A 14599-nucleotide genomic window follows, 5' to 3' on the forward strand; every position below is an offset into this window, starting at 1 on the left:
CAGATAGTCAATGAGGATTATCCCTTGCGAATCCCAAAAGACAGTCGCCATAACCTTTCTGGCCGAAGGAATGGTCTTTGCCTTTTCTGGCGCAGATTCTTTCTTGGTAACCCATTGTTTAGGTTTTTGTTTGGTCCCAGGAGTATAGTAATGTATCCATGTTTCATCCACAGTGATGAAACAACGCTTAAAGTCCTGCTGATTCTTCCTAAACAGTGGCAAACCATCCTTGCAGCACTTCACATTATTCCGTTTTTGGTCAAGCGTGAGCAATTGCGGAACCCATCTTGCGGATAGCTATCTCATGTTTAAATGTTTATGCAAAATATTATGTACCCATTCATTCTAGATGCCCACAGCACTAACAATCTCACGCACCTTAAATCTTCCGTCATCCGTCACCATATCATGGATTTTATCAATGATTTATGGAGTCATAACCTCCACAGGGCATCCAGAATATTCAGCATCACTTGTGCCCATATGGCCACTCCAAAAATTTTTAAACCACTTATAAACTATTGTAATCAAAGGTGCAGAGTCACCGTAATGTTTATCAAGCTTCTCTTTAGTCTCCTGAGGCGTTTTGCCTTTCATAAAGTAATGTTTAATCACCACACAAAATTCTTTTTCATCCATTTTTTGACAATCACTCAACTTCGTTGATTTACACGAATGCCAAACACAAAAAAATAGACCAATATGGCTGAAACATGGTGTGCATTCTTTCCAAAGATGCTACTAACTAAACATGACCTCGATACGCGCTGGTGGTGCCATCTCTTGGATTTTACACAGACTTTTCAAACGCCCCTCGTAACTTACCAGAACTGCAACAAAGCTGCCAGTGTTGCAAGTATGACCTATTCTAGGAAGCGTGTAGTCTGAAACCAGTACTACTATACAATCAAAGAATAGAGTACAAGGGACAGAAATAACGAAGAAAATACTACACTCGAGTGAAAATAAAGCACACTGAAGTCAGAAACCACTGGTCACATCTGCGATGAGGAAGGCTGTTCAGAAGATGACTTCCAAAATCAAATATAGTCAAATGAAGCTGCCACCAAAGTTTTTACTAGTACATGTGGAATGATGGAAACACAGTAAACCTTCTAAAGTTTTTCGGATGACAAGAGACAGTGTGGTATTGAGTTGCAAGGCTCACATGTCTCTCCAATCAGTTAACTTGTACGTTGTGTTAAGCTGATCCTCTTCTCTGGGTAATCAGCTACGTCAATCTCCCAAAAACTTCTTCTCCGAAGACTATAGCTGGTTAAAGGAATTTATTAAACTACTTCTCTATTCTTGAAATAATTTTGGTACTCGCAGAATACTTTCCAGTTCAGTCACTTTATATTTTCAACTTACACAGACATTAACTTCTGCAAGCTAACTTATTCCGTAAACATTAGACTCATTTACACATATTCTAATAGCATACATGTGTCTTACTTCATTCATAGACAAGATATGAAGTATTTCAAACGTCTCTAGTCTCAAGCGAGTCCAATTCATGAATGAACATAGAAATCTATATTCAGTTGTTCATTAGTCTTTTTACAATCAACACAGACACTAAAGAGCACAGAATACTACATAAATTTTTCTTGTCCTTCTTTAACTGTACACGGAAACTCTGTGGACCGTACAGCAGGTACTTGTCTGCCGCTGTTCGGCCGCCGGGTCCATCTTTTTCTCGTAACTGTTTTTTGACCTGCACACACAAATAGGTGATGTGCAGTTGGGCATATTCGTTTCTCCCACTCACCTCTAAAATATCGAGTGTTCGAAACGGTGGAAGGCCGGGTGGTTCGAAAATTTACTCCGAAATTCTCGAAGCACTACAACCTTGTGTGTTATTAGTAATGTGGCTGACGATCTAGCAAGTGTAATATCAATCAATCCCTGTGTACTTTTGTAGTAGATAGAGAAAAAAATCCACAAATTACTCCATGAAAGGAGAATATAGCCAGACTTAGAAAAACCAGAATGGGGAGCTGGGTGCTCTGGAACATCAAATATTGCTCCTGCATTTGCTGTTGCAGAACATTACCTTGGTATCAGTCATCCTATGGCACATAAAAATACTGAGATGCTGGCGTGCAATTCCAAGTATTGGGATAGTGTTGTTAAAGAAGCAATTGAGATTAAATTAACAAGTGTGACCTCATAAACAGAAATGGAGGATTTTACTTAAACTCTGCTTGAAATCCTGCTCATTTGCTGGTGAAACATAGGGACAGATTTAATGGTACATGCTCACTCATTGATAATTAATGTTTACTATGGATGATTAGTGACTTTAGTCACCTTTAGTTGTGTGGTGGTGCTAGTTGTTTATGGAGGGTATGCCGTTTTTATGCGTATGTCATATTCTTGTTCTACGTTTGTGTTGGTGTAATCCCATCTGCCAAGGACTTAAATTTCTTTGCACAGCAGTCATTCAGTTTCGATGATCCTGTGGTTTACAACTCAGACCTGGGATCCATAAGTCTTGCGCATGTTTCACTGGCCACTATTTGGTGTGAAGGAATAATTTTGTGTGATCATGATGTAGGAGTATTAAATGTGAATTTGATTAAGTGTTAAAGCAACCTCTTAGTTTTTTCCACTCCCAGTTGCATTTTTGCTTTGAAAATGATGGGATGTTCATCTGTCAAAATCTTGTTGGCTGTCGAAGATGTCATCTGACTACATTCCCAAATGTTTTGTGAACATTTTGTATGTAAGGATAAAATCAAGTTTTACTTATACATTACTTTTTATATCTATTACGGGAAAAACAGCTACTCTAAAAAAATGCCACTGTTCCTTCTCTCATCTTACTAAGCTGCTGTTTTTGTTTATCAATAATACTTCAGTCAAAGTAGTTACTTTACACAGACTACTATCGGTTGTCTATACAGGGTGGTCGATTGATCGTGATCGGGCCAAATATCTCACGAAATAAGCGTCAAACAAAAAAACTACAAAGAACGAAACTCTTCTAGCTTGAAGGGGGAAACTAGATGGCGCTATGGTTGGCCCACTAGATGGCGCTGCCATAGGTCCAACAGATATTAACTGCAATTTTTAAAATAGGAACCCCCATTTTTTATTACATATTTGTGAAGTACGTAAAGAAATATGAATGTTTTAGTTGGACCACTTTTTTTGCTTTGTGATAGATGGTGCTGTAATAGTCACAAACATATGGCTCAGAATTGTAGACAAACAGTTGCTAACAGTTAGATTAAAATACAGAACATAGGTACGTTTGAACATTTTGTTTCAGTTGTTCCAATGTGATACATGTACCTTTGTGAACTTATCATTGGTGAGAATGCATGTTGTTACAGCATGATTACCTGTAAATACCACATTAATGCAATAAATGCTCAAAATGATGTCTGTCAACCTCAATGCATTTGGCAATACGTGTAACGACATTCCTCTCAACAGCAAGTAGTTCGTCTTCCGTAATGTTCGCACATGCATTGACAATGCGCTGACGCATGTTGTCAGGCGTTGTCGGTGGATCATGATAGCAAATATCCTTCAACTTTCCCCACAGAAAGAAATCCAGGGACGTCAGATCTGGTGAATGTGCGGGCCATGATATGGTGCTTCGACGACCAATCCACCTGTCATGAAATATGCTATTCAGTACCGCTTCAACCACACGTGAGCTCTGTGCCGGACATCCATCATGTTGGAAATACATCGCCATTCTGTCATGCAGTGAAACATCTTGTAGTAACATCGCTAGAACATTACGTAGGAAATCAGCATAGATTGCACGATTTAGATTGCCATCGATAAAATGGGGGGCCAATTATCCTTCCTCCATAATGCCGCACCATACATTAACCCGCCAAGGTCGCTGATGTTCCACTTGTCGCAGCAATCATGGAATTTCCATTGCCCAATAGTGCATATTATGCCAGTTTACGTTACCGCTGTTGGTGAATGACACTTCGTCGCTAAATAGAACGTGTGCAAAAAATCTGTCATAATCCTGTAATTTCTCTTGTGGCCAGTGGCAGAAACAATTTGTCTGCTACTGATGTGCGGATTAGCCGCAACTGCAGCTAAAACACCTATTTGGGCATCATCATTTGTTGTAGGTTGTGGTTGACGTTTCACATGTGGCTGGACATTTCCTGTTACCTTAAATAACGTAGCTATCTGGCGAATGGTCGGGACACTTGGATGATGTTGTCCAGGATACCGAGCAGCATACATAGCACATGCCCATTGGGCATTTTGATCACAATAGCCATACATCAACACGATATCGACCTTTTCTGCAGTTGGTAAATGGTCCATTTTAACATGGGTAATGTATGGAGAAGCAAATACCGTCCGCACTGGCAGAATGTTACGTGATACCACATACTTATACATTTGTGACTATTACAGCGCCATCTATTACAGAGCGAAAAGAGTGGTCCAACTAAAACATTCATATTTCTTTGTGTACTACACGAATATGTAATAATAAATGGGGGTTCCTATTTCAAAAAACGTAGTTGATATCCATTTGACTATGGCGCCATCTGGTTTCTCCCTTCAAGCTAGATGAGTTTTGTTCTTTGTAGTTTTTTTGTTTGATGCTTATTTCGTGAGATATTTGGCCCGGTCACTATCAATGGACAACCTTTTATACTGACGACGTCAAACAGTTTTGTGGAATTTACACCTTTGAGTTCCAATACTCTTGTAAATTGTCATGAGTGTAATGGCATATTCTTGCACTTTGATTTTGAATATGTGGAAATTTTGTATTTTTTACATGAGGTCCACAGGCAACCTGTTAGACATTCACCACACAGTGTAAAAGCCTATCTCAATCCTAAATGGCAAGGAATGCATTTCTGAAGAAGAGAAACTTGTTAACATCGAGTATAGATTTAAGTGTCAGGAAGTCATTTCTGAAAGTATTTGTATGGAGTGTAGCCATGTATGGAAGTGAAACACGAACAGTAAATAGTTTGAACAAGAAGAGAGTAGAAGCTTTCAAAATGTGATGCTACAGAAGAAAGCTGAAGATTAGATGAGTAGATCACATAACTAGTGAGGAGGTATTGGATAGAACTGGGGAGGAGAGAAATTTGTGGCACAACATGACTAGAAGAAGGGATTGGTTGGTAGCACATATTCTGAGGCATCAAGGGTCACCAATTTAGTATTGGAGGGCAGTGTGGAGGGTAAAAATCTTAGAGGGAGATCAAGAGATGAATACACTAAACAGATTCAGAAGGATGTAGGCTGCAGTAGGTACTGGGAGATGAAGCAGCTTGCACAGGATAGAGTAGCATGGAGAGCTGCATGAAACCAGTCTCAGGACTGAAGACCACAACAACAACAATCCTAAATAGGGATCCACTGTCTGTATATTTTGGCATGTAAGTATAATAATCTCTTCGTACCTGAAGAGGCTTCTGCAAGGTGTTTGGTTATCAACTTTCTGCAGTATTATTACAGCATGCTACTGTAGAATAAATACTTTTTTGACCTTAACTGTGTTTACCCAGAATATTTTGCTACTGAACAATATTGAGTGAAAGTATGCCAACAGTCTTACTTGCAGGACAACACAGTGTGAAACAGAATGAACTAAACTTTTTGGTTACCTCTCCGATTTGCAGATGCCACCTCAGTTTATTAATCATATGAGTGTCTAGAAACTTCAAACTTGGAGCCTCATACATTGTATGTCCATGTACGACTAATCTTGGTGTCTGTAAGTCATTATTATTTGTCTGAAATGGGTTAATATGAGTGTTTGTAAAATTAATGATTAAATAGTCAGCTGTGAACCAGCTTGGTCCATTATTTTCGTGCCTGTGTCTAATATGTATGTGTTTGGGTTCTTTATCAGCATACTTGTCACCAGCAAATGTCACAATATTCGAAGAGTCCTCAGTGTCTTAGATAAATCATTCATGTACACAAAAAACTGGAGCAAGACAAGCCTTAAACTTTGAGGAACACCGTATTATTTAATGTTTCTTCTCTCTGAATTCAGTCTTATTCCTGCTGTATCATTTACTAATGTGACCTGTTTTCCATTGTTTGTACATGCAACAGGAATGTCTTTACTGCCATATCATTTCTTTTTCCAGTGTAACATCTTATGATGTACACTATGGATGGGCAAAAGGCAGCCTGTGATTGGTTTCAGTCTGGCCCACAAAAGAAATTCATGGGAGAATGAGGGTGTTCACAGTGTGCTCTGTCTGTGATGCATTTTTGGATATTCACTATTCTGTTCACATTTTTCCAGTTTTACTTCTGTATCATACAGCCAATATATGTTAAGTTCATCTGATTTAGACTTTTAAACTTTTTAAAATGAGCAAAGAAATGATGGTTTAATTTATTTTGTGTCAGAGAAACAACCCATGCCTATGTGATCAGTCATCAAAAGTATATTTGCACAAACATGGAAAAAATGCTTGCTAATAATGTTTGCAGATGAAACTTCCTGGCAGATTAAAACTGTGTGCCAGACCGAGACTCAAACTCGGGACCTTTGCCTTTCGTGGGCAAGTGCTCTACAGCTAGGAGACAAGGTACTGGCGGAATTAAAGCTGTGAAGATGGGGCACGAGTCGTGCTTGGGTAGTGCAGTGTTAGAGCACTTGCCTGCGAAAGGCAAAGGTCCCAAGTTCGAGTCTCGGTCCAGCACACAGTTCTAATTTGCCAGGAAGTTTCATATCAGCGCACACTCTGCTGCAAAGTGAAAATTTCATTCCTAGTGTTTGCAGATATTAACGCACTAAATTTCGAAAACTCCAATGACCTGCCTGTTGCCAAAAATCGCAGACTTTCTCTTACTTAATTGTTGACTGGGGCTGACTCTCTCATGGCTGTATATTGTTTTTCTAATCTTTCTCGTGTCAGCATTAGTAAACAATGTTTACCCATTGTGGACATAATAGAACATTGCAACTGTTGAACCTGAAGGTAATTTGCAATGAACTAGCTGCAACCAATTGCTTTTATAGAAATACATTTTTCTGTGATGACCTTCCAAGATGCTTGGCGCCTCATCATAATATGTCACCATTTTTTTATGTCTTAAACATTGTTTCTTCACTAATAGTGTTGCAGAAATTTGCATTGTAAGTTTTTAAGACCACTACTGCAAAATGTCATACGTACAAATAATGGTCACATCACATGAACATATGAAGATGAGGTGAACGTGAGAGTGTACTCTCAAAAATGCGAGTTTTGGGGCATAATTGAGGCCTAAGAAAAATTGTAGGAAACACCAACAGGGTAATTTTTCTTGTTTATTTCTGCCAAAACTGATTTTATGGGATTGTGTGTTGCTTTCTCAGTAGAACTCCCTACTTCCACTACTTCCACTCCCACCTCCGTGCACACTTTCCTGATGCTGTGCCCAACAGCTCATTATGCTGTCCACACTATGTACCTGCGTGCTCCAGCCGACAACACCACCATGACGACCCACCCCTACCTTGCTTTCCCTCTCCGTCTCTACTCTGCACCTCCTCTTTATCTATCCCCCCACCCAACACAGCGACGATTGCAGCTGATACATTTATAACAATGTGGACGATAAGAAGCGATGTGAAGTTGGATTGCAAATTTCACACCTCTCTCCCATACATAAACTTACTTCGTATGTACAGCCGATCTTGTTCCCTTGATTTCTGGCTACATTGATCTCCAAAAATTTCTTCTCCGAAGATTACTGCTGGTTAACAGGAATTTATAAGACACTCTCTCTCTACTTTTGAAATAATTTAGTACTCAATGAATACTCTTAGTTCAGTCCTGGTATATTTCAACTAAAATAAATAAAATATTCACTATTTCTCACATCAATATTCCAATGTTTACAAGTCAACCGATTCATCTCGCGTTAGATTAGCTAAAATACATCTGCAATAAAGTTGGTTTAACAGCCGCATAATTTATGAACCCGTCTTGCCTCTAGCGAGTACAATACATGAAGTACTTAAAAGTCTATAATCAGTTGTTCATTTTTCTTTAACAATAATCACAGTCGCTAAAACAGCAAATAATATTGCATAATTACTACTTGTTCTTCCAATACGGCTTCCGTGGCGTCGATGCTGTTTGACCATCACATTTACCTTGTGCTTGTGACTCCTTTCCAGCCTGCACACACAAACATATGTTGCACGGTATGTTCTCTCATACTTATTTTTAAAATACCACATGTTCGAGATGGTAGAAGGGCGAGTGGTTCTAGAATTTATGCAGAAATTCTCGAATCACTACATATCTTCCCCCCTCAGATCGAACACGTGATATTTTATACATACCTATTATTTACATTATATCTAATAACAAAGATGATGTGACTTACCAAACGAAAGCGCTGGCACGTCGATAGACACACAAACATACACACAAAATTCAAGCTTTCGCAACAAACTGTTGCCTCATCAGGAAAGAGGGAAGGAGAGGGAAAGACGAAAGGATGTGGGTTTTAAGGGAGAGGGTAAGGAGTCATTCCAATCCCGGGAGCGGAAAGACTTACCTTAGGGGGAAAAAAGGACGGGTATACACTCGCGCACACACACACACACACACACACACACACACACACACACACACACACACACACATATATATATCCATCCACACATATACAGACACAAGCAGACATATTTGGTCTTTAAATATGTCTGCTTGTGTGTGTGTGTGTGTGTGTGTGTGTGTGTGTGTGTGTGTGTGTGTGTGTGTGGGCGCGCGCGCGCGAGCGAGTGTATACCCGTCCTTTTTTCCCCCTAAGGTGTCTTTCCGCTCCCGGGATTGGAATGACTCCTTACCCTCTCCCTTAAAACCCACATCCTTTCGTCTTTCCCTCTCCTTCCCTCTTTCCTGACGAGGCAACAGTTTGTTGCGAAAGCTTGAATTTTGTGTGTATGTTTGTGTTTGTTTGTGTGTGTATCGACGTGCCAGCGCTTTTGTTTGGTAAGTCATATCATCTTTGTTTTTAGATATATTTTTCCCATGTGGAATGTTTCCCTCTATTAATTCATATTATTTACATTAGTATTACATATAATAAAAATTCATATTTCCACATTATACATTCCACATTTTTTTTATTAACCATGCATAGCCCATTTACTTACTATTTAGCTCTTTTTTATTATTATTTCTTTCTTTTCTCAGACGTTATGTCTGGTCAAAAATGGAAAGTGACGCGGACCTTGATCAAGCGTGACTTCCTTTTAACTGTACGGTATATGTTATATTGCATTTAGGAACTTTTGGGTAATTGAACATGTATCAATAATTAAGGATTTCTGTAGTTCTATATATAAGTTTGGATGCAGCTGTATTGCATTGATGTACTGGTGGATATTGTGTGGTAAGACTCCTGTAGTTGATAGTATAATTGGTATAATGTCAACTTTATCCGGATGCCACATGTCCTTGACTTCATCAGCCAGTTGGATGCATTTTTCAATTTTTTCTTCTGTTTTCTTTTGTATATTTGTTGTATTGGGTATGGATATTTCGATTAGTTGTGTTAATTTCTTCTTTTTATTGGTGAGTATGATGTCGGGTTTGTTATGTGGTGTTGTTTTATCTGTTATAACGGTTCTGTTCCAGTATAATTTGTATTCATCATTCTCCAGTACATTTTGTGGTGCATACTTGTATGTGGGAACGTGTTGTTTTATAAGTTTATGTTGTAAGACAAACTGTTGATGTATTATTTTTGCTACATTGTCATGTCTTCTGGGGTATTCTGTATTTGCTAGTATTGTACACCTGCTTGTGATGTGATCTACTGTTTCTATTTGTTGTTTGCAAAGTCTGCATTTATCTGTTGTGGTATTGGATTATTATTATTATTATTATTATACGGTAGTATTTCACTCAATGTTGGAATCAGTTCTTTTTATATTTGGGCGTCGTGATGACTAACCTTAGGATTCCAGTCGTAAACTTCAGGTAGTTATGATACATGAGTATTTTACTCTTTACTCTGATCTTTTGTACTGCTTCTTTAGTACGTACTAGTCTCATTATTTATAGACTGTTTGTAGTCTGCAGGAACTCTAGGCAAATGAAAGTGTTCGTTTCAACACTTGTAAACTCACATAAATCATAATAACACTAGTGATATATACACTTATGCTCATAAATTAAGGATAATTGCAAAATGTAGTGCCACACATGGCATGGGCACATAGGGAACACGCATGACACAGGCCTGTAAGTCCACGGTATTGATGATAAGTTGAGAAAACCGTCCTGAAATACATGTGCTACAAAATGCCACTGTTTCCTGCACATGTACCCCGACATCGATATGGGATATGATCACCATGCACACTACATAGGCCGCACAATGGGTTGGCATACTCTGGATCAGGTTGTCGAGCAGCTGCTGGAGTATAGCCTCCCATTCTTGCATCAGTGCCTGTTGGAGCTCCTGAAGTGTGGTAGGGGTTTGAAGATGTGCAGTGGTACGTTGAACTGTTATGGTCCCTCTGTCAAAGAGATGAAGGGGTGTACGTGCACGTGCACCAATCATAATCCCATCACCTCACCATCAAACCATGACCCCCATACAGGTATCTTTCAAGGACATTAAGGGGTTGGTATCTGGTTCCTGCTTCACACCAGATGAAAACCCGGTGAGAATGACTGTTCAGACTATACCTGGACTTGTCTGTGAACATAACCTGGGACCACTGTTCCAATGACCATGTACTGTGTTCTTGACACCATACTTTACGAGCTCTCCTGTGACCAGGAGTCAGTGGAATGCACCTCGCACCACTTTATTAGGTACCACAACATCAGGTGAAGTTATTCTATTTTCTACTCTATGCTGGATAAATTTGAATTCTTTCCACAAGTCACCCATAACCTTGGTGGTATTATTAAGTTTGGAAGAAGTAATAATTGAAATGTTTCCAGAGGTTACTCTCGCGGCAACTCCTCGATCTATCATTTCTTTAAATAGTTCCTCCAAGCTACATACACTTGTAATATCAAATCTGAATATATTCTCTTCGAAATTTCATCCTGCGTTATTTACTCTTGTACTGACAACTTGTGTACTGACACCTGTAATTTGTGATTGAATAATCGACATTAATTCCTTAGACTGATCTACACTCTCTTTTGAAGTTCTTAAACCTTGTCTTACATTATTGTATTCATTATTGTACACATCTTTTAAAGATTCTAAGTTTTCAATAGGTTTTGATTCTACATTATTACATTTGGCGTCAAATTCAGTTTCCAGAGCAACCATGCCTTTGCATCGATTACTAGATTCTTTGCTTTGAGCTTCTACTCTGACCTTCACTAAACCTACATTTGTCATTTGAATGTTTAAAGTTTCATTCTGAGCCTTTAATTTAGAATTCATTGAGTGTATTAAGTCTAGGTTTTTATTCAAAATCTCATCTCAAGCATCCATAGAATTCATTGAGTTTATCAGTGTGTCTATTTCTCTACTTAAATTAGCACTCTGTGCATCAAGTTTTTCACTTAAAGTTTCACTTATTTCATTTCTCAAAGAGGCACCCTGGTCATTTATTTTATCATTTAATTGAGTATTTACTGAGTTTAATTTAAGACTTAGTTCCTTTCTTAAAGAAGTATTTTGGACATTCATTAAGCCTAATTCTTCACTTTGTGCATCTAATCTAGAATTTAATTCTAAACTCTGAGCTTCTAGTTTGGTATTTAAAATTGCACTTCGTTGCTTTCTTAAAGCCTCTGAATCCGCCCTTTGGGCTTTGATTAACTTTACTACATCAGACCAGTTTGGCACCTCCTTACTCACTTTTATTGTCATGGCTGGGTCTGAAGTTTCCCCAATTCTCTGTGTATTATCCATATTTCTTTTAGTTTTTGATCTAGTGATCATTTAACGAATTAACTCTAAGTATTATAACTACACTAATACAATCTAGTTACCAGTTTCTTCAACCATATCCTAGAACAATTACTGTTTTTCGCTCACCCAGCATAGAGTCTTAGGCTGCATCGGTGAGCAGGTGTGTAATCAGCACCGGTGAACAGTAACTGGTGCCAGTGGCATCGGCTGCTGGTTTCCGCATTGGTGTCTGAGTGTGGATGTAGAATCAGCACTGGTTAGCAGCAACTGGTGCTGGTGGTGTCAGATGTTGTCTCTGCGTCTGCATCCCCACGATACATGTGAGAGCTGTACACTCCCCACTCCGGATCTTCTTAGTTGAATTATTCTCATTGTATCTCTTCTTAGCTTAATATGTTGAAGTCTTCTTTTCATTCTTTTAATGTTATTACTTTCGTACGTCTTTCACAGTGTTGCATTCACAAATTTTTTTCATTTGATTTTTGGACTTGATCCAATTACACGAAACAGATATCTTGTCTTGTTATACCTGGTTGCTATGGCAACACATCATATCTTCTGCTCCAATTTCCTCTCAGAATTCACATTTTTTTCAAGTCCTTTGCACTGGTCACCACATTCTAATGATGTAGATGACCAGAAGCGATTTGAAGCTGGATTGCAAAATTCACACTTCTCTCACACACGTTGACTTACTTGATATGTACAGCCGATCTTGTTCTCTTGATTTCCAGCTATGTCGATCTCCAAAAACTTCTTCTCCGAAGAATACTGCTGGTTAACAGGAATTTATAAGACTCTCTCTCTACTTTTGAAACAATTTAATACTCGCAGAACACTTTTAGTTCAGTCCTGGTATATTTCAAATTCCATAAATAACATATTCACCATTTCTCCATCAATATTTGAATGTTTACAAGTAAACAGATTCGTCTCGTGTTAGACTAGATAAAATACATCCGCAATGAAGTTGGTTTAACAACCGCATAATTTATGAATCCGTCTTGCTTCTAGTGAGTACAATACATGAAGTACTTGAAAGTCTATAATCAATCGTTCATTTTTCCTTAACAGTCATCACAGTCACTAAAACAGCAAAGAATACTACAAAATTACTTCTTGTTCTTCCAATACGGCTTCTGTGGCGCGAGCGGCAAACACTTGTCGATGCTGTTCGATCGTCATGTCTAACTTGTGCTCGTGACTCCTTTCCAGCCTGCACACACAAACATGTCGCGCAGTATGTACATACTCTCACACTTATGTCTAAAATATTGTGTGTTCAAGACGGTAGAAGGACGAGTGGTTCTAGAATTTACACGGAAATTCTCAAATCGCTACACATTGTCATTAAGGCCTTAGTGTTTGGAGATGAAAGTGGCCATGTGTGTGTGGGTTGTGTTTGTGTGAATTTTGTTACCTAGGTCTAATGAAGGATCTAGTCTGATAACTGAATAATACCTTGCAGTTTTTTTTATTGTGTCTGCCTGCCACTTAATACCTCTTCTATGTGGTGAGTAGCGATCTTCCTTTTCTTATTGTTTTTGTTCTATCTCAAACTTGAATATCAGTAACTCTAGGTACTTTCCATCAAAACTATAGTCTGATTTACATCAGTTGGCATCTGACAATTAAGGTCCAAAGTGCGGTGATAGAAGATTGCCGTACAAAAATCATTTATAAAATCAGAAATTCATGTATTAAGTGTTTTTAAGCATACCAAAAATATCTTCTTTATTTTAATTAGGACCAGACTTACATTAAGTTTCTTTAAACTGTTGAATGTAAAAGTCTGGACGACAGTTTCAAACTTATCACATCATAACTTGGAAACTAGTGACCTCGGTGGAATGCCTTTGTTTTCGGAAAATATATATATATATATATATATATATATATATATATATATATATATATATATATATATATATATATATAATGGAAGGAAACATTCCACATGGGAAAAATTATATATAAAAACAAAGATGAGGTGACTTACCGAACAAAAGCGCTGGCAGGTCGATAGACACACAAACAAACACAAACATACACACAAAATTCAAGCTTTCGCAACAAACTGTTGCCTCATCAGGAAAGAGGGAAGGAGAGGGGAAGACGAAAGGAAGTGGGTTTTAAAGGAGAGGGTAAGGAGTCATTCCAATCCCGGGAGCGGAAAGACTTACCTTAGGGGGAAAGAAGGACAGGTATACACTCGCACACACACACATATCCATCCACACATACAGACACAAGCAGACATATATATCTCTAAAAACAAAGATGATGTGACTTACCAAATGAAAGTGCTGGCAGGTCGACAGAAACACAAACATACACACAAATTCAAGCTTTCGCAACAAACTGTTGCCTCATCAGGAAAGAGGGAAGGAGAGGGAAAGGCGAAAGGATGTGGGTTTTAAGGGAGAGGGTAAGGAGTCATTCCAATCCCGGGAGCTGAAAGACTTTCCTTAGGGGGAAAGAAGGACGGGTATACACTCGCGCGCCCTCACACACACACACACACACACACACACACACACACACATATCCATCCACACATATACAGACACAAGCAGACATATACAGAGGCAAAGAGTTTCTAATTATATTTTGGTGGTTGTGTTGCCGCCAAAACACGTTAAAGGATGGAGAGATTCGGGAAAATTTCGAGAAAACGGCGTGTAAATGTATTAAAAAGAGTGGTTTTGTGGTGGCAGATTATGAAAATGAGGCTAAC

The 14599-nt window shown here is 38.6% G+C and overlaps 1 protein-coding gene across 6 annotated transcripts in view; it reads left to right on the top strand.

Annotated features, from left to right (window-relative positions):
* The window catches only part of LOC126457665 (transmembrane channel-like protein 5), a 294095-nt gene that overhangs the window by 99983 nt on the left and 179513 nt on the right, over positions 1–14599 (top strand). The window lies entirely within an intron of this gene.

The sequence above is a fragment of the Schistocerca serialis genome, chromosome 2 (assembly GCF_023864345.2).
Source record: "Schistocerca serialis cubense isolate TAMUIC-IGC-003099 chromosome 2, iqSchSeri2.2, whole genome shotgun sequence".
NCBI lineage: Eukaryota > Metazoa > Arthropoda > Insecta > Orthoptera > Acrididae > Schistocerca > Schistocerca serialis.